The sequence below is a fragment of the Acinonyx jubatus genome, chromosome B1 (genome assembly GCF_027475565.1).
Source record: "Acinonyx jubatus isolate Ajub_Pintada_27869175 chromosome B1, VMU_Ajub_asm_v1.0, whole genome shotgun sequence".
Lineage (NCBI taxonomy): Eukaryota > Metazoa > Chordata > Mammalia > Carnivora > Felidae > Acinonyx > Acinonyx jubatus.
This window is the reverse complement of record NC_069382.1, coordinates 185,817,074-185,839,136: the sequence shown is the minus strand read 5'-3', so window position 1 is coordinate 185,839,136 and position 22,063 is coordinate 185,817,074. Positions and strand designations below refer to the sequence as shown.

General features: G+C 37.9%; 1 protein-coding gene across 4 annotated transcripts in view; it reads left to right on the top strand.

Annotated features, from left to right (window-relative positions):
• Nucleotides 1-22,063, top strand: part of SLIT2 (slit guidance ligand 2) — a 373,799-nt gene that overhangs the window by 16,019 nt on the left and 335,717 nt on the right. The gene's annotated exons all lie outside the window — the stretch shown is intronic.

Genomic DNA, 22,063 nt, shown 5'->3' with positions numbered 1-22,063 from the left:
TTTCCCAGTGGTTCCTGTTGTTCTATTTGGTTAGCATTTAGTGGTTCATGTATGTGTCACTGTAATTGTATTTTTCCTTTTTGGTTATGTGATGAGGAGGAGATTTACCTTACTTTTTTATGGAAACTTTTGATTAAGTTCTGAAGGGAAAATTTGCCACTATACTTCCTCTGAAGAGGAAGTTGGCAGTGTTTTGTTATAAAGTTAGGGTTCTTAATGTCAGCTTTCTCGACATTGTTTCTGTGCTGGAGTCGTGTTTATTAGTCTGGAAATATTATTATAAGGTATTTAAAGAGGGCTGTAAATTTCCTCTTAAATGTTCCTTTTAAGGCCAGAATTCCAAACTCTGCAATAGGAATGACCGTAAACGTTTCCTCACAAATATGTCATAGACTGTTAACGGAAGTGCTCCTTTGGAAAGAACATAATGTGAGTTTTAGGCAGAATCAGGTTTTCCTCCTTGGAATGCTTGTACACTGACCTAATAAGTAATAGTGAAAACACATTTTTGAAAGCTTTTAAAATTAGATTTTCAGCCATATGAGTGATTTTGTGCAGATGGGAGATAAGCAACAAATTGTTGGAAAAACAAGTAACGATGATTATTGATGTTCATGGATGTCATGAAAGAAATTGGGGATATATAGAAGAAATTCCTCAGCACGCCTTCCACCTGGATGGTAGGGGATGTCCCGTAGGTTCCTGTTTGTGGGGGGAAGTGAGCGGATTCCTTTTTTTCCGAACTTGGCTTTGTCGTAGCCTATGAGTTCAATAGTGTTGTTATCAATTCTACAAGTAGGAAGTCTAGCAACACTGCCCTCGAGCCCTCCCTGCACTGTGGCCACGGTCTCTGTTCAGTCCTCCTGGTGCCTTAGCTCACTACAGAGAGAGCTGGCTCAGTGGGCAGATGTGCAGCCAAACGAACACACTGCATCTCCCCTCTAGAGTCTCACTTCCCTGGTACTGGTCCTCTGAGGACAGCCAAAGTCGCCTGGCAGGATTTCTCCTTTTCCTTGGGTTCCCTGCCAGCTAATTAGCTCCATTTAAGTAAATTAAAAAAAGGAAAAAAAGTTTTCAAAGAAACTTGAAAATAGACTTTTAAATAAGAATTCTTTACGGACTAGTTTGACCAAGGAGATAGAATATTGAACATTGTAAAGATGCTAAGTTGATACTGATGTAGAAATATTTGTGCTTAGTTTCTAAGAAGGGCCACAGAGAGGGTTTTAGTTGTGATTCTGCTTTCTGCGTTAAGCTTTGGTGATGGAGGAGACTGGAGAATGGACTTCTGGTATACGATGAGGGATATGAAACCACCACTTTGCTAATAGTGCCCATGCAAAAGCAATTCACACCAGTCTAGGAAATTTTCCATTTTCTATGTAGCTGTGAAAATATAATTTAAATGAATGACTGTCATCTACGATTTAAAATATTAAGCGAAAGGGGAAAATTAACTTCAACACTACCTCAGAGAAACAAGAATGTTTGAATTTTAGTCTAGAAGTACTTGGTTTACTTTTCTTAGGAGGCTTCAGGTAGTTTAATCCAGCGCAGAGTCTTCTATTAGTAAATTCTATTCCGTGGAACAGTTTTCCCTCTTAGACAATATCACATAGTGGACCAATGGATTTTTCTCTTGTATTTTGTTATGACTTTATGACTTTAGGAAGCTGCTGTGTGAAAAGAGACCTGAAATCCTGAAGAAGTAAAATTAAAGAAACAGAACCCATAAAACTCTGAGGCAGTATTTTTTAGTTAATTAAAAGCATGTAAAAATATGAGAAAATGGACAGCTAGAAAATACAGCTCAGAGTTGTGATGTACCTGTTCGGCTCAAATGATTTCTTCTGGGAAGTTTGGGAAGATAAAACTTTATTTCTTAGGATTAGTTACAAGAGGGGCTTGAATGCTTTGATGTTCCTGAAATTAGAGATTGATGACATAATGCTTAATATTCGTTGGGATTTACCGACTGACATAAACACTAAATACACATAGAAACAGTGGTGTAATTTTTTTCTTCACCCTCACACCGGGAATCTTCCTTTGAATGAAGGTACTATTTGTCCCACCCGAATTCGATATAGTGGATTGTTACCAATGGTATTTCTCTTGAGAGGGTAAGTTACAAGCTACATGTGACCACTTTTTTTTTTTATGATGGTAATCATTAATTGGAGTAAACAACCAGCATTAAATATCTTTAATAAATAAAGAACCAAAAGCTTGTGAGTCTGACTGCCTGGCCAGTGTAATTTCCAAGAGGGAAGGATTCAAGCTCAGAGTTTCTTCATGTGATACAGGTGCCTAGTAGTTCACCCGAAACAAATGTTCCAACAGATGGAAAAATGTGCCCAGATCGACAGACAAAAATCTCCTTTAAAACATTCATTGAAAAATGAATCTTTCACAAGAAGGATCAGTGACAGAACAAAGGATACAGGGTTTCTGACTAATAGCAGAGAGTATATGTTGGGACAGGGAAGGTATTAGCCTGGTCTTTGCATATACATATTAAGCAATCCATAATTGCCCTACTATATAATGTGGTAGAGACCTACACATCTAGAATTCATGAAGGAAACACATTTATAATTTATTCTCTCTTTAAGTTGTTGCATCATTCTAATTAGTATCTCCATTTCTTTTTCTCACTTACTGTATTTGTTATTTAATACTTTTATTTAATGCTTTTTTATCCCAGTATATAACTAATGAAGTCAAGTTCACTAGTTTAATGTGTAGTTCACTCTACTCACGTCTGATTTTTATCATTAGGATTTAAGCTAGTCTGATGTACTGGACATTATGCAGATTTTCTTTGCACTTTTGTAATGAAAAATCACCATTTGACTCTTGGCGGAAAATGAGATGCCAGGTGAAGAAGCACACATGCTTTTTTTGGACTCTAAATGCAATATAAAAGAAAAAGAGGGTACGCTGTATATGAATTATGATTCGACACGGTTGGTTGCTGCTAGCGGCCAAATATGCTTTTCCTTTGCTGTCTGCTCCAATTTCTCTTTGGACGGGTTGAGAGAGCACTACATGTTCAGGTCAAGATGTTTGCTCAGAAATAGTAGTACAGTTGCAGCTGTGTTTGTTGGAGCAGGAGACTAGTTTAAATAGCATTACCATTTATCCAGTCCATTAACAGAACTCTGTAAAATAATACCAACTCTGCATAAACTACAGGACAGTGTAATAAAATTACAAGCACTTGTTGACAGATGGAAAGTGTAAGTAAAGGGAAAGTAAAGGGCCCTAGGTTGGAGGTTAAAAGAGACAGCATATAGTTTCCTTAACTTGCGTAGATACGCCATTCTAGCCTCTTGCTTCTCCCCCCAAACTGGTGTCGCCTCTTTACTATCAATTTAAGAGTGGAGAAAATTATTTTTGGAGCAATCTGGAGCTGATTAACTGAGATTTTTAGTCACTTTTGAAATGGGCGATCGTGATTGATTGAAATTTATGAGTGGCATTTATATATATGAGTAGCATATACAAAACTTCCTGATAAATGTAACCTTAAAGGTGATTTACCAGTGAGTGATTCACACTTCAACTTGAGTTTTCAACTACTAATCCAGGCTCATTAGAAAGGAATTTCATTGGTAGTACTGCGGTCGAGCATTTGGTTATAAATATTTGTTTTGTGGTTTTCAGTTTATTTCTTTGAGTATTATTATATTTACCCAGACTTCTAACATAAACTTAAGTATCCAAGGCACATGGCAGAAACTCATTTTTCACTTGTATCTACTGAAACAAAACAAAACTAACAAATGAAATTAAATACATAAGTCCCAGTGATTCATTTTCTCTACTTCTTTGAATAAAACCTTTTTATTTCTGGTTCACAAGTAGCACTTATTATTCCCCAATGAGCTTTGGAGCCTCTAAATTATCTAACATTATAAATAGTATTTTTAAACTCAAGGACTTTTTTATGGCCTAATGACTACTTACCTGAGACAAATAGATTTTGACCGCTTAATTTGGTTGGTCAGGTCACAGTTCATTTACTGTCAGATAGGATCTCAGAGGCTCAAAATGTTTTTGATAATAATAATCAGAGCTTTTGTTTAGAAGAAAACTTAATTTTTGTTAAGGTAAAAATTAATTTGCGAAGTACAACGCATATACAGTGAAGCTCTCTTTATTTTCCTTTCTTCTTGCCCCACGGAAGGACCTTTACCATTTGTTTTTGTTTTTGAGTAGTTGTAAGAGTAACATACCCTCATATTAGAAAGGTTTGGGCAATTCAGAAAAATAGAAAAGAGGAAATAGAAATTATTCATTACCTTGCCATCCAGACATAATCACTAGTAAACTTGTCAGTTATTATTAACCTAGTTTACTTTTTCTGTGATTATGCATATAAATGCTGATATACATTTATTACAAAAACATGTTTTGTTTTGTTTTGTTTTTTTATGTCCCCAGGGTCTAGTATGAGGCTTGACCTTTAGAAACCTCTCAGTAAGTGTTTGATGTATTGAGTTAAATCTCCGTCGGGTTCAGGGTCTGTAACGTGAATGAGCAAACAGTAATGCTGGGAAGGCATTATGAATAATAGAGAGCCAAATTAAATTTAAAGGGTAACTTGGCTAATTAAATGTTTAGTCCCCTTAGGTCTTCTAAACATTGGAGGGTTTGGGTAGACACAGTAAAATAAAAATAACCCATTTTTCACATAAGCAAAATATCCGTTAATTTAATATAATACCGCATTTCTATAAAACTATATAATTTAATCTCACAGGATTCTTGTATTCAGGGATAAAAACAAGAGCACCACAGCGGAGCTTGTATCAAAATTCCTCTTGAATTAATTCCTGCCAGCTCTGATTAAAGTGTGGGCTCCTCGAGGTGTCAGGTGCCATAGTTTCCTGCTCCCTTTCACTCTTGGCCTGTTTGGCCCCTGCCACAATAAATCCCACAGTGGTTGTGCAGGAATTGCAGGTTGCAGTTGCTACGGTTACCGTCGTCCAGCCAGACCCACATCATTACTCATCTAGTGAGCTGCCATGATGGCTACCGCTGCTCTCCATTGCCCAGGCTGCCGAAGGGCTTCATGTCCAGACGATAAAAGTTCCTCGGGTGTGGTGTGTCTGCCTTACCATTTGGTGCAAGGATACACTATTTGTATTGCTCATGCTCATACTTTGTGAAGGGGAGCGGGTTGACTCTTGATCTTTGAAAACTAAGAACCAATAAGCGAGATAAAACTTAGAAATGTGTTAACTGTCAGTGGTTAAAACACCAACTCCCTTATTATTTATTCAGTAACTTATTAATGACCTATCATTATTGTACCCAAGGGACTCTGCTCTTGCCACTTAGAGAATAGAGATCTACAAGGAACATTTCATTTAAAAAAGTAAAAAAAGAGTACTATTGGGGCACCTGGGTGGCTCAGGTGTTTGAGCATTTGTATCTTGATTTTGGCTCAGGTCATGATCTCATGGTCATGAGTTCAAGCCCTGTGTCAGGACTCAATGCTTAAGATTCTCTCTGTCTGCCCCTCCCCTGCTAGTGCGCACACTCTCTCTCTCAAAATAAAATAAAAATAAAAATAAAAAAATAGATTACTAATTATGTAACCGAAGGTAGATAGACAAAAGACTTGATACACGGGTATCTGAACACACTTCAGAATAGCCATTACCACTTGACATGAAGAAAAGAGGCAAGCCATGGAGTAGGACTTTTGATTTTGATTTAAAATCAACACGTAATCGGGGGTGCCCGGGTAGCTCAGTCGGTTGAGAGTCTGACTTCGGCTCAGGTCATGATCTCATGGTTGACGAGTTCAAGCCCTGCGTTGGGCTCTGTGCTGACAAGCTCAGAGCCTGGAGCCTGTTTCAGATTCTGTGTCTCCCGCTCTCTCTCTGCCCCTCTCCTGCTCACTCTCTGTCTCAAAAATAAAACAAACATTAACAAAAATGAAAATCAACATGTAATCCTATTATTTAGAAGTTACAAATGTAGTGAGGATTAACATTGTACTTGAGATTTTTGCCATGCCCACGCCTCACGTTGATAGTTTTATTTCAAAGAGATTACAAGTAAAAGCTGTTGCTTAAGAAAGTCAGAAATTAGTAGGTTTCTGTTGTTGCTAACCCACAGAATATACTCTGAATGTGAAGTCTACAGCGTAATTAATTGCATCAACTAGAAGAATCTTTTCCGTTCAAGTGTACTTGTTTAAATAGTTGCTTTCCCAAATGCAAATGTTTTTATCTGCACCAAGAAGTACTCACCTAAGTAGGGCAATTTGAATTTGGAGATACTGTTGTAGATACTGGGGAGAGAAACCAGGGTAACACTGTGGCCCCAGGTAATAGGTGGTATATGTGGGCCTCCACCATGGTTAATATCTGACCTGTAATACGTAAATTAAAACTTAGTTCATCAAAAGGGATTGTGTTTGTTGAAACATGAATTTAAGTGTATGTTTTTCATGTGAAAAAGACATTTTTCAATACACATTATCAGGGAATATTTTAAAATTTGGTGACAAATTATGAAATTGCCACTGTTTGGTGACTGAAGTTTACATAAATAATTCCAGGAATAAGTGCCCATAGGATTCTGGTTCTATTTAGATAATTTTAGTGTATTGACATATGTTTTAAGACCCTGAAATCAATTAATTTATAGCATAAGAGAAGGGGCATATAACACTAGTGTTTAAATACCTACTCAGCTCTGCTATCTTTAGAAATCAGGTGACACCCCTGGAGTCAAGTTTCCTTATCTGTAAAATGGGAATGATCATATTTTCCTCCTGGGGATATTTCCAGTCATATTATAGATTCTGTATTCACAAAAACATTGCCGGGGCGCCTGGGTGGCTCAGTCAGTTAAGTGTCTGACTCTCAGTTTCGGCTCAGGTCATGATCTCATGTTTTCATGGGTTCGAGCCCCGCTTTGGGTTCTGCACTGACAATGCAGAGCCTGCTTGAGATTCTTTCCCTCCCTCTCTCTGCCCCTCCTCCTGCTCATGCTATCTCTCTCCCTCTCAAAATAAATAAATAAATAAATAAATAAATAAATAAATAAATAAATAAAACTTAAAAAATATATATTAAAAAAAAAAAGAACATAACCAACTTTCCAGTATGGTAGAAATTGTATTACATGATCATTGTCTCGTCCTTGCAAAATAAGATGAAAAAAAAAGTCACACAGATGTCTTTGCAACCTGCCCACAGTCAGAAAATCTCCTTGTTCTGTTTCACCTCTGTCTTGCAATTTTTCTTGGTGTAATAACACAGACATAAGCGTAGCCACATTATTTTTTTTTCATCACTAAAAATTAACATAAAATACGCATCGTTTTATTTCTCCTTACTTGGCCACACAAGATGCATTAAGACCAGAATGTTCTTAATGAGATCTCTTACCCTATCCCAGTTGATGATTCATGTAGTTTTAAAATTCCTATATAAGATGAATTAGCTATAGAAACAGAGACTGTGACTTAGAAGCTGTGTTACACCTGCATATTTGGGTTGTTGTCTTAATGATGTGTTTTTCCTAAATAAATAAAGGAAAAATATGAATTAGTTTGAAAATGCTGCATTAACTCTTCAAACTATAGGTGAACTATTGTGAAAGTTATTCAGAAGATTGCATATGTTGCTAAAGAACGTTTTTATTGCTAATTAAAATTTCAATCTTTAAAACCGTATAAGATAATTAACCCATTGATCTTGTAATATGCAAATATGATGTGATCTGTGGAACATTCTGTCATCTTTACATAAACTGCATATGTGATTGTAAGCGCATTTTTAGATTAAACATATGTCAAAATGCAGTGCAAATTGCAAATCGTTTAGCACTTTGGATTTAAACAATATTTGATAATGAAATAGATCTCAGCCAGAAGCTATTTTTGTTTTGTTCTGTTGTTATTATAACTCCAATACTTTTCATATGTACATAAGCTTTGCAGGCAGAGGGACCATGTGTATGTCCTCTTTTTGTTACCTGTTACCCATAGGCAAGGTAATCGCGGTCACTGAATTCTTCGTAAAAAGTTGAAAAATTGTGATAAATGTTTGATAAATTGTGATTGATGTAAGAAACTTCAGGCAGGAGTTTTTCTTTCTTTTTTTCTCTGAAAAACTAAATTCTAGAGAGGGAAGCAATGAAAAGTAAAAAGGCCTGTTGGTGCGATACCCATGGTGTAGGGTATGGCATGGCTGTGTGAAATATTATTAAGGGAACATCTGTGCCTCTTGAAATCTCCCCCAAATGAATGTGTACAGCTAAGTATGGCAACTTGATTTAAGTGTTTAAAAAAAGGTCTTAAAGAAAAGAGAAATAAATACGTCTGGAAACAGAATGGGAAAAGATAGCTTTGCCCCGTCATGATAGGTTTCTTCTACTAGTGAAAGATTAAAGCTTGAAGTATGTGAATAGCTGAGAACAGCACAGAGAAAGGTTGATTGCTTCCCCTCCAACAGTTCCAATTGATTGAAAAAAGCCTAATTTAAAGTTCTGTTTGTTCTATGTCTTAAACCATCAGAATTCTCTTTTAGGACCGGAGGAATGCTCCGGAGGAAAAAGAATCCAAGGATAAAAAGTCATTGCAAGCCAACAATTGTTCCTAATCCTCACAAAATGCTGGAGAAATTAAATTTATTCTTTATTGCTCAAAGTGTTACCTAGGTCACTGGGCGATGGGAAAATTGGACTGGAAGTCGAGTAGGCGCAAGCTTTGTTTTGTGTCTAGATGCTTAACCTTAGACACGACAAGGCGTCTTAGAGTGTGGTGGGAACTTCGTTCAGAGCGTTAACACCAAGACTTTTATTACCCCAGATTTATAATAGGCTGTGCTGTCAGGAGATGAAAATGTTGTGTTTACATTGCAGTGTTAAATGATCATTTAATTAACACCTAAGGAAAAAAAAAACTTGTGAAATTCTTAGCAGCTTTTATTGTTGGTTTCCTGGGAGGTTTTAATATCCAAGTTTCATTGAGATTTCTTTTTGTAAGTAGAGACACAAAAGACATTATAAACTTTTTAAGGAGGATAAACAGTTTAACCTTGACCCTTTTTTTCCTGAAATATTAATTTAAATTACATTTTAAATCTGGCGTGCTTATTTAAAAGGTTTCTAGACTAATATATTAAAAATACATCTTAATTAAACACTGTATTTTTGTGTTAACATTTAAATATTTTTAAACTTACATTCTATCCTCCACTGTAAAACATTTGAAATTACCAATTAGTTTATCATAAGAAGTTTAAATATGCTTAGCATACTAATTACACAAATTTTTATATCTTTTAAGCCACTGCTATGGTTACATTGTTGTAAGAATCCGGGTCAAAATATGTAATCATAGGTAAGCAAATTATATGGGGGAAAAGGCGCCTTATTATTATATTATCATCATGATTATCTAATTGGAGATAGTTACTACCGTATGATAAAAAAAGTTTACACATAGACAGTAGGATGAATGACGTCATTAATATTAAATTCAGATGCACTTCATTAATTATGAGAAGATTATATGCTGTCTAATACCTTAATTTATTCTTGATCTTTTGTTTAAAAAAAGTTACCTAACGGGAATGGTCTTGAGGCAAATTGATAACATTTGGAAAATGTGATATGTACTGCCAAGGGCAGCTGTTCACTCGGTAACACTGTGTTTTGCTAAAAGTATTATTAGAATTTATATCTGTTAACTCCTTTCATTTCATCTGGATATGCAACTTCATATTCAAGTATATGAAAATTTTAAAAATATTTACTAAGTCATTTTCTGTTAAAGTAAAATCTCTTAATTTTTGCAGAAATAAGCATGCTGTTATAGTGTCATTTTTCTGAGGACACTGTTTTTGTTCATACGAAAACTAAAAATCTTTATGCCTTTTTTTAAAATTTAAATTCAAGTGCTTCAGGATAAAGCCCATTTTCTGTATTATTCATGGTAAAAGAGTGCAAGGAGGAATCAATGTTACTAAAATCTCTTAATAGAAAGCCCTGCTTGGACCCAAGAATTATATTCTCATTCACAAAATACTGCTGAACATAGTATAGGCACTTTCCACAATGTTATATGCTCTCCTTCTATCAAATTTCAGTTTTTATCCAAAATTGTCCTTTTTTTTTTAACCCACTGATCTTTTTCTTCCCAAAGCTGCTTCTCTACCCAGAGTCTAATAACAAAAACCAACAGATAGGAATATTGCTTTAAATTTTATTTCCTTCACATAAGGATCCACTTTCAGATTGAGGTAGTTACAAAACCCAAAATGTTCTGAAGTTAAAAATTGTGAAAGGGAGAGAAGTAACACATTTTGGTTATCTAACATATTGGATAGCTAGTGTATTCTAAATTATATAGTTTATTATAGTAATTGCTATTCCAAGTCAACCAGGTAGTGTGTGTGTGTGTGTGTGTGTGTGTGTGTGTGTGTGTGTACGTACATGCGTGTACCTGGGAAGTGGGGTTACTGAGAGAGAAACGTAAAAATTTTTTGAATGTTCAAAATACTTGGAGAATACAAATTTAGGGGAATTTACAGGAAATTTCATTTGACATAGATAACTATGTTGCTTTTGTTCTAAACAAGTCAATGAGGGGCTCCTGGGTGGCTCAGTCAGTTAAGCATCAGATTTGCGTTCAGCCCATGGTCTCACTGTTCATGAGTTAGAGCCTTGCATCAGGCTCTCTGCTGTCAGCCCAGAGCCTACTTCACATCTTCTGTCCCCCTATCTCTCTGCCCGTTCCCCACTCTCTCTTCTCTCTCACTTGCTCATTCTCTCTCAAAAATTAATTAATTAATTAATTTGTAAAAGTCAATGATGCACTCATACTGAGAAACTCAGTGTTAAGGTTTATACATTAGTAATTTGGAATCCCCGACGAGTAAATAAAAAGAAAGATTCTAGGATTTATTGTAGGGAAAATCTCCAAGTTTGCCTCTTAACAAAGACAAATAACTGTTTTAAATACAAACAGTTATGCTGTAACTAATATATTTGATAGTTATTCTATTGAAACCATTGCATATGAGGAGACTTGGGGATAGGATATCTAGAAATACTCTGTATCCTACTTTGCAGAGATTAGGTGAGTTAAAATTAACTTCCCAGGGTGCCTGAGTGGCTCAGTTGATTAAGCATTGACTTCAGCTCAGGTCATGATCTCACGGTTTGTGGGTTTGAGCCCCGAGTCAGGATCTGTCCTGGCAGCTAGGAGCCTGTAGCCTACTTTGAATTCTGTGTCTTCTTTGCTCTCTGCCCCTCTCCCACTCAGCCTATCTCTCTCTCTCTCTCTCTCTCTCTCTCTCAAAAATGAATAACCATTGGGGTGCCTGGGTGGCTCATTCAGTTAAGTGGCCGACTTCGGCTCAGGTCATGATCTCGCGGTCCGTGAGTTCCAGCCCCGTGTCGGGCTCTGTGCTGAGAGCTCAGAGCCTGGAGCCTGCTTCTGTTTCTGTGTTTCCCTTTCTCTCTGCCCCTCCCCCATTCACGTTCTGTCTCTCTCTGCCTTTCAAAAATGAATAAATGTTAAAAAAATGAATAAACATTAAAAAATTAAAAACAAATTAACTTCCCTTTTGCATAAAACTCTCTTGCTTGCCTTTCAAGACCAATCATAATTGAGTTCTATATTACTTCTTTAACTTTTATCATCGCTATCAGAGAACAGCATATATTCATATGCTATTTCCCAGGCAAGCAGATTTTGCTGTCACTCCCCAGAAATTGTCAGCACATTTCTGGCCCCTTTCTTGCCTCCAACTTATAGTAGCATAGGTTACCGGCTTGCATAATAAGCCTCACCTCCTCCATCAAACCCTTGACAACTGCTTCAGTTAGTTATGTCCAAATGGTCATTCATTGTAAGGTGGTGGTTATGAGTACAGACTGTTGCTTGATTGTGTAGGAGTGAATCACTTAACGTGTAGCCTTGAGAATGTCTTTTGTTACCTGCCCCGTGCCTCAGTTTCCCCTTGTGTAAAAAAAAAAGGATAATAATATAATTGACCTCCTGAAAGTCATGTACGGAGTAAAGTATACACTAAATAAACCAAGCTTAGTATGATGCTTTACATGAAGTAAGTGCTGTGTATTTTATGTTATTTTCATTTTTGTTCTTATGATTAAAACCACCATTATTTTCTGTGTCCTACAACGTGCCATGGCATATTGTTCGTTAATCATAACGTGTGTGTTAGCTTTGCAAAAGACCCCCGTCTCATATTTGTCTTGGTTTTACATACAGCATCTAGCCTAGTACAGGTTGCTTCATCAGTACTTTCCAACTGAATGCTTGATGGAAATTAAGCCTGAAAAAGACAAACAATAGCTTGCACTTGGAATGAAATATGCTGTGCTGTGAAGGGAACCCTAAATCAGAAGTCAGAAGCTATCCTTGTGTACATTCCTAGCTCTGTTGGTCACCACCAGCGGCAGATACTGAGCAAAGGTACCTGATCTATTTTTTGAGGATATTTCTTTGTTCGTAAAAGTGTATGGTAAGTCAGGAAAGAGAGTGACCACATCTGGTAGTGTTCATCTCCCGTCACCAGAACTTAGCACAGGTTTCCTCGTCGCTAGGGGATGCTCAGACATAATTGAGGGAAGGGAAGGAGATCGAAACTTTCACAATTGTTGTAGCTCTTTTTCAGAAATTTATAGGGAACTCTTCACAGGACTTGCAACAATTATAATGGTGGAATTATTCATGGTAATAAACCAGGAATCAGATAATTATGTTGTGGATGAGTGGTTTGAAGATTGTTCTCTCCCCTATTAGCAATTTAAAAAATAAAGGCAGTTTCTTTTCTAGATAAATACAGCCTGTTATATTTTGCATGGCTTTGGTATTAAACGTGAATTGTTTGAAGGCTTAGTTTTAAAAAAAATGATTAAAGGAGATTTGATGGTTATGCATTATTAAAGTGGTTATCCTGATACTTGATAATCCCTCAATATGAAGGAAGTGGTGTACAACTGACGTAGTTTCAATAATCACCTGCCTCTCAAACATCACCGATGGTAGCGTGAAGATTTGAGTTAAAAATCAAACAAGGCAAATCAAAGGAGAATAATGGCATTGGTTGATGCAGGTTATGTTCATATTTGTGTTATCATCTTTTGATTGTAACAGGTTTGAGAGTAGGGACCATCATTTTCTATAATTCTCCCTAGTAAATGCATCGTGCGCCCCAGACAATTAATTTCCTTGACCTTTTGAGGAGAATAAAATGTGTAGAACCTGAATACCCCAAAGGCAACTGAAATCTGGAGTCTTTTTCCAAAAGGCGAGCTCACTTTCTGAGTTGGTGTGGTTTTCTTTCCCTGTCTTTAAGGGGAATGAATTCCACAACTAATTAATAGTTTCAAGGAAAGTTGTTAATCAGGTACTCCAAGTGACCACCCTGGATTCTTCTTTTATTACACAGGGACGTGATGGAATGAGAAAGCAACATAGTTACATTTGATAAAAGGAAATACCTTTTTTCCTCTCCCCACCCACCATGTAATCCCTTGGAATTTACTTGACGCGGGAAATTACTGCAGCAAATAGTGTGATTAAACAAGTGAAGTTGTATGAACAAGAGTAACACTTGTAGTTATGATAATTGCTTTAAAATTCACAACATATATCAATTATCATATTTCAGGGAAAGAGTTTGCACCTAAGGATATCTGGAAGGGATTTTTCTTTATTCTCTTCAGTCTTATTGGGAAGCCCAGCTATTCCTTGCCATTAACCAGGCACTGCTTTACTTTGTCTCAAACAGTGACTGTTCCCATTCAGGGATGCCAGCACCCTGAGTGAGGAGAGGGGTCCCTTCCTTCACATGGCTGTGAAACAGCAAGATGTTTTTGCTTACTATTTAACATGGCTGATTCACATACCTCTAGCCTAGGAAAAGTATTAAAAGTGTTTGACTAAGTCTAGGATATTATAGATAGAAACTGTTAATTTTTTATATTATAATTATTAGTTTGTTAACGAAATGCCCTCCCTAGGTTGTATGCTCCTTGAGGGCTTGGGCATATTCATCAGCTATCTTTCTATTGTCCTAAAATGGAATACTAGATGAAAATCAGAGAAAAACTTGAAATAAATATGACAGAGGGGCAAAAAAGAACTATCAATGTAGTAGAATGTTTTTTAAATGGACAGTCTTATTCTTCAACCCCTTCTTGTTCAGAAACTCTACACTAACTTAAAGACAGCAAAGTGGTTTAAAACAACAGTAGAATCCAGATATTGGCTTATTTTATAAATTGAGTGGCCTGAAACTATTAAGCTGTGGATAAATGTCATTTATTTATATATAAAATAAACATTTAAATATATTATAGTTATTTGTATTTATTATAATGTATACAAAAATATATATTTATATTTATTTAAATAAATGTTCTAGCCACATCGTAAGTGTGGTATCTGTTTCAAAGTACTTACTTTCAGGGGCGCCTGGGTGGCTCAGTTGGTTGAGCGTCCGACTTCAGCTCAGGTCATGATCTCGCGGTCTGTGGGTTCGAGCCCCACAGCGGGCTCTGTGCTGACAGCTCAGAGCCTGGAGCCTGTTTCAGATTCTGTGTCTCCCTCTTTCTCTGACCCTCCCCTGTTCATGCGCTCTCTCTGTCTCAAAAATAAATGAATGTTTAAAAAAAAACAACAACAAAGTACTTACTTTCATTATATTCTTATAAGATGATTCAGGTTTAGATGTTTCATAAGTATACTTCTTTTCCCCAATTCTCAAACACATGCTACTTTAGTGCCTTGTATTTATTTGTGTACTGGTTATTTTATGTGTATTATATCTCAGAACAGTGATTCCTAATGTGTTCTCTCCTGTGATCCAAGAGAAAAGTAATCTGTGGTCAAATGTGTCGTGAAATAATGAAAGTCATATCCCCTGTGGTGACTGCAGTGTATACACTTGTGTATTTATCTCTAAGGCATCACTCAGTAAAGAAATCTGTTTAACTGGTAAAAAATTGTTTCTGAAAGTTATTTGACTATGCAGGCTCCCCTCTTCCATACTTTCCCCATTTATACCAATTAATCCTAATAACAAGAGCAATCTTTAGTTCTTCCAAAGAATAACTCTTTTTGAAGGTAGTTTTTTTTTTTTTTAATTTTTTTTTCAACGTTTATTTATTTTTGGGACAGAGAGAGACAGAGCATGAACGGGGGAGGGGCAGAGAGAGAGGGAGACACAGAATCGGAAACAGGCTCCAGGCTCTGAGCCATCAGCCCAGAGCCCGACGCGGGGCTCGAACTCACGGACCGCGAGATCGTGACCTGAGCCGAAGTCGGCCGCTTAACCGACTGCGCCACCCAGGCGCCCTGAAAGTAGTTTTTAAAAGTGTTTTATGTACGATTGGTGGATGGTCGATGTACTTGGAAATCAACATGAAGTTTCATTTGGTCAGTATTTCTTTCCCAAATCTCTCTCTGGGACTAAATGACAAAACAACTTAGATATGATGAGATAGAGACAGGAATCAAAGGAAAAAAGAATTTATGGTATTAAAAATCTCCTAAGACCACTTTTTTCATATATCTGATATGATCTTATACTGATCTCTACTGAAAATTATGGTCTCTTCTCTTAGTTCCCCTGGCATGTTGCTTTGACTGCCAATATTTTTTTACTGTTTATTGTTGAGAGAGAGATAGAATACAAATGGGGGAGGGAAGAGACAGAGAGAGAGAGAGACAGAGAGAGAGAGAGACAGAGAGACAGAATCCAAAGCAGGCTCCAGGCTCCGAGCTGTCAACACAGAGCCCGACAAGCGGCTCCAGCTCATGAGCATTGAGATCAAGTCCTGAGCCAGAGTCAGATGCTCAATGACTGACTGAGCCACCCAGGAGCCCCTGACTGCCAAATCTTAATTAAATATTGAGGGATATCAAAGAAAAATCAGGTTATGCCTAAACCAAAACTACTTCAAAGCTTGATATTAAATGGGTTTAATAAAATAATTTATTTCACATCTTATCTAATATTTACACTTTATTCTGTGGATCAAAATATAATACATCTTATAATCATTCAGGTTCCCTCTGCATAAGTAAGCTGAGTACCCTAGCCCTCTCTTCCCACTTCTCCATGTTCTTTTTTTCTTTAGGCTCCATCACCAATATCGTGTTGTATGTTTTACTTATTTATTTGGTTGTCGTTCTCTCCCAATTAGAATACGAGTTTCATAAAGGCAGGGAATACTAGTAAGTGCACAAGAAATATTGGTTGAATGAATGAATGTAAGCCTTGCAACAGTCTGGCAGAATTTGAATCCTAGCTTCTAAGCTTCCTGGCTGTGTGACTTATAACACATTACTTAACCTCTCTAACTCAATACTCTCTTCCTTAAGATGGAGATAATTAGGACATCAATGTCAGAGAGTCCTTGATAGGATTAGAAGATGTAATGATCTGCCACAGAGTTCAATGGATGTTAAATATTTTTTCATAAATCAAACACTTCCTGAATTGGTTGAGCAATGTTCTTGCTTTCTGGTTTCTGGCCGAGTCCCTCCACCCCCACCCAGTATTGGAATAGGAAGCCAACCCTCGCAGAGGCACCGTAGAAGCTACTTATTCTTTCCTTCTTTCTTTTCACGTTTCATGAGTTTTCCTTTTTCATAGTTTTCTGTACCCCCAGTCCTGCTTCTGGAATGTTGAATTTCCACCTGGCTTTGCCAGTAACCAGGCATTGCTTTAACTTTCTGTCAAACAGGGACTGTTCCCATTCAGGGGTGCCACCACCCTGCGTGGGGAGTGGGGTCCCTTCCCTCACGGGGCTGTGAAACACCCAACAGTAGCCACCCTCCAACATGTAGATGTTTTCACTTACTTTTGAACATGGTTAATTCACATACCTCTAGCCTAGGAAAAGTATTAAAATTATTTGACTAAGTCTAGTATATTACAGAAACTGTTTAGTTTTTATATTATGATTATTACCTTGTTAACAAAAATGCCCTCCCTAGGTTGTATACTCCTTGAGGGGTTGGACATATTCGTCTCTATTCACCGTAGAGTGGTATTCACATGTATGGACACTCAAATATTCACAGTCAGTACGAAGGCTCAACAGAGCCATCTTTCATTTGAAGCCTTAACCTCTTAATATTTTTGCATTTGTTGTCCCTTGGTAGTGTTTATGTTCAAAGAGAGTAACAGTAAACTTGTTCAATCAATGTCTCTTATACCTTCTATCAATATAAAATATGCACTTATACATAGGTGGCTTTTTATGGATAGGCCATTCTATGTATTTTATACTATATGTCAATTATTTCCTAATATTTTTACACATTTGTGTGCGTGTGGCTTAGTGTAACTTGCAAATAAAGCAAGAGTGCTACAAAATTACTACAAAGTTGAAATTGCTACAAAGATAGGAAGCAAACTGAGGCAGCTGGTTTAATGTCATCGTTTTGTACCTTTACAGGAGTTGCTACAGCCCAGCTTACATCCTTTAGTGTGCTTCCACAATTCTTTGCCATTCTCGAGCATGTACTTCTGACATTTTTATTAGGCTTTTGTGTTTGGTCACTGTATTAAATCCAGCAATTTATTCCTTTCCACTTAAATTGTCTTCCCCGTCCGAGGGGTGGAGAGGAATTCACAGCGCCTGAACATAAAAGGCTATTATCTTATCTTAGCAAATCCAGCCATACAGAGACAGTGAATCATGACAGCTCAGCTGGGAAGCTGGGGAACAGGGAACTGCATCAGGGAGGGTAAGGCGGATCCAGTGAGTTAGCGACGAGGCCTGTGTTGTAGGGCGCTGCTAAGTCTAACAGCAGCTCTAGCGGTTTGCAGCCCTTGGCTGATCCTGGTCCCATAGACCATTTAGCAGACAGACTTCCGAAGTGTGCACCCAGGGAGTGTGCTCTGCCTATAATCTTGATTTAGTTGTAGCTTGTAGAAACAACTCAGGAGGCCGGACTATACCCATTGTTCTTTTTCTCACCCCAAACCAAAACACCTTTTTTTTTTTCTTTTTGAATGGGATAAACACCAACATTTGGTATGTATTGGTAGAGGCAGGCTATAGAGCACATATGTAGAAACTTCCATGCCCCGTTCTAATACAGCCTTTGTTTCACGAAGATAAATATTTTCTGACTGGAGGGGAGCGGTGGTGATGAGGACAGAAGGCTTAAGGTCAGCTGAGTAGCTCTGAGCTAGTTTCTTCATAGATCGAGTACCTGACCCCGGAGCTCTTCCAAGTGCATTATTCATATCAATAGTTGCTCATTTGATCTTCGGCAATATGAATGAGGACCAAATTACAGATGAGAAAGCTGAGACTCAAAAGATGATGCAATTTGCCCAAGTGGCAGGCTGGCATTTGAATACTGGGCATTGCTTTTTACCATGCATATTTACTGGACTAGGGACAAGTTTCTTTTTAATTAGGTAAAAATACTGCAAAGAGCACAATCCTTAGAGTGTATTTTAAATCCTTGCCTTGTTTATGCATTGGTAATGTGCATAGGTGTTTGTAGGGGCCTTGTCACCTCCTCTCCCCCATCCCATCCTATCAGCTATCCAAACTTAAAGCTTCCTGTCACCTTGACTCATTTCCTCTCCCTTTTCCCCACTGTCAGTTTCTGTTGATTCTTCCTCCAGAGGACCACATCCACCCATCTTCTTCTTTCCCTGTCTTTAGCTTACTTCCTAAAGGAACTAAGATCTTCTGTTCTAGGATCCTCTGCCCAGTGGCCAGAGGTAGCTTTTTTCTTTCTTTTTTGTAATTTATTTTGAGTGAGAGGGCCGGGGGGAGAGAGAGAGAGTGTGCCTGTGTATGCAAGCCAATAAGGGAGGGGCAGAGAGAGAAGGATGGAGAGAGTCCCAAGCAGGCTCAGTGCTGTCAGCACAGAGCCCAAGGCAAGGCAGGGCTTGATCTCAAGAAGCATGAGATCCTGACCTGAGCCAAAATCCAGAGTGGGGCATCAGCCGACTGAGTCACTCAGGCATCCCCAAGAGGTATCTTTTTAAAGTACAGCTAGGATTATGTCATTTCCCTAGTCAGAAGTCATTTTTTATGTTAGCATTATGGTTTATATTTAACAAAACATTTTCCTGTATATTACATCCAAAGGAATTCTGATAAATATGAATCACTGCCACAATTTTATAGATGATAAGGATAACTGAATTACTGGCCCATGGTTTCAGGACTAGTAAATAACAGGACTAATATTTTTTCTAAAGCTTTACTAACACCCAGTGTCAGTAGTCTAAACTCCTGCCTTGGTCTTTAAGTTCCTTCTTTGGCCCTGAATGATCATTCTTATTTCTTAATATTTTCTTATTATACTATGTACTTGAAGTCTAGTTAACTTGAAGAGTTACACAGGTAAGTTAGCTACTCTTGAGCCTCTGGACTTTTGCTTCTGATATTTCTTGGGTCTTCTTCACCAGGCAGACTTCTTTTTACTATCCAAGATGCAGTTCATGTCTCCTCCGCCATGAAGGCCTACTTGATTTCACTGAGAAAAATGTTCAGTGCCTCCAGCCAACAGTGGTCTCCAATCAGAGGTCTCAACACTAGGCTAGCACAGATTATCCTTCTCCTCTGGAATGTTTGTTCCTGAGCCTATCCTCCCATCTATTTTTTTGCTAGTAGTATGCCTTGTGTCTCAAGAGAATGTTCTTGCAGGGCTCATATGTGATGTATCTCACTACCACCTTAGGTCCTGGCCCGTGGTTGGAACTGCTTTGTTGACTAAATGAGCTTCCTTTAAGACTACACATAATGAGGGACACCTGGGTGGCTCAGTTGGTTAAGCGTCTGACTTCAGCCTAGGTCATACTCTCGCCATTCCTGAGTTCGAGCCCTGCCTCGGGTTGGGCTCCGTGCTGAGGACTTAGGGCCTGGATCCTGTTTCAGATTCTGTGTCTCCCTCTTTCTCTCTCTGCCCTTCCTCCACTCATACTCTATCTCTCTCTCTCTCAAAAAGAAATAAACATTAAAAAAAAAAAAAGACTGTACATAATGAACTCAGATGTGTCCTTCTTCTCAGGCTTTTTGTGGAGTGCTTCATCTGAGCCTGCACCTGTGTAGCTGTGGTCTTTCTTAGGCCTCCGTTAGCTTTATGTAACAGCTGCTTTACACCACACTGAGTTTGTTCCTCTTCTCCTTTTAGAATTCAAGCTTCTGGTGGCAGGTTCTAAAGTCTTTTTCATTTTGGTGCTACCCAAAGCATCTGCCATTGTGTTAGGCACATAGTGGGGCTGTTAAATAGTAAATATGTGTTAGGCACATAGTAAACAGCTGTTAAATAGACTTAATAAGGACTTTTCATTCTTTTCCTCCAAGCCAAATTTCTATCACTGAAGCAGAAAAAAAAATCAGTCTGAAAAAAGTAAAACTTCAGTAACATTGTATGTGATTTTTAAATAGTTCCTATTTGGGGAAAAAAGCTACCTCGTGTTTATATGTCCAAGTAAACAAGTCTTACAGTTCTTGTATTTCATCATATTTATTATGGGAATATATAATGTTAATTTATTTTAGAATTTAAAAAATGGCATGCGAGTCCACATGCTGTAGTAAAAAAAAGCCAAATTTCAGTGGCAGACAAGATGGTGTTCAAGCTCTGGTTTTAGTAGTGTGCTGGGGGGGACCCCCCCAGCTGGCCTGGTTTCCTTACCTATGAAGTGTGCTTGAAAATTAGAACATTTCAGGGTGCCTGGGTGGCATAGTCTGTTAAGCGGAGGACTCCGGCTTCAATCGTGATCTCACGCTTTGTGGGTTCAAGCCTCGTGTCGGGCTCTGTGCTGACAGAGCCTGGAGCCTGCTCCAGATTCTGTGCCCCCCCCCCACCCCGTCCCTTCTTTGTTCTCACTCTCTCTCTCCCTCTGTCTCAAAAATAAATCAAGATTAAAGAAAAGAATAATTATAATGTTTCATTTAAATTTTTGAAACGCCGAGATGATGATACTATACCCAGAATAAGATTTCATGTCAGCTGGCTTATTGTGAAAGCCTATGAAAAAAGCTCTTCGATATTGAGTTCTTTTCGATATTGTTTTCTTTAATGTATCAATAAGACATAAGCCATTTAAGTATAGGAGATAGGTGGTCGTGATTACCTCAGATTGGTTCCATGCTTTTGGTTGCAAATAACTGATACCTGTCTGAATCTGGCTTCAAAAGGAAAAACCTGTTATCTCTCAGAGCAGGAATTGCAGAGGTAGGTCAGACCAGAACTTTCAGTTTCTTTCTATTTCTTCATTTCTTCGTCCTCAGTGTCAGCTTTTCCTTGGCTCTACCCCTGGTCTCAAAGAGGCCATCAGTGCTGACCAACGCTTGATGCTTTCCAGTTCATAGTCAGTGGCAGAGAGAGAGAAAAAAGAAGGGGTAGAGAAAAGGAAGAGAAAGTGGGAAACTGGGAGAGGAGATGATCTCTCCCATTACCAAATGGATTCTAAACCCCTTTCTTGAATCCATTGAAATGACATAAATGAAGTGCATAACTTAAGACCAAGAGTTGCTAAAGAAATGGCGTACAGTGATTGATTTCAACTTGTTAAGACATGTTTCTGGATTTCTGGATGGATGGGTGACTGAATCGGATCAGGATCCTACTAAGAAAGAGGACGAGGTGGTGACTGATGTGGGGAAGTAACCAACAGGGTCCACTACAGTCAAGAACTGAAATTTTGATTTTTTCATTTGAATTTACCATAGGAATTAGAGAAGTTGATGTTATAGCAACTTTTAGTTTAGGTGTGTAAAACCGACCTTGTAGACTTGTTGATTTCTTTTGTGCCTCATTTTTACATATAAGGGAGATAAACCCTATCTTTCATGTTCTTGAGATAATTAAAAATAAAGTCTGTGGAAAGGGTAGTGCCAGGCCTATAATGCAGGCTCGCTTTAAGCAACTGCTATTGTTGTATTTTCTTGGTTACAATTTCTTTATTTCATCTTTGTCTCGTCTGTACTCCTTCCATTCCCAAAGTTTCATGTTACAAATCTACACAGGTGCCTCATTACCACATCTAAGTTAATATACCCAAGA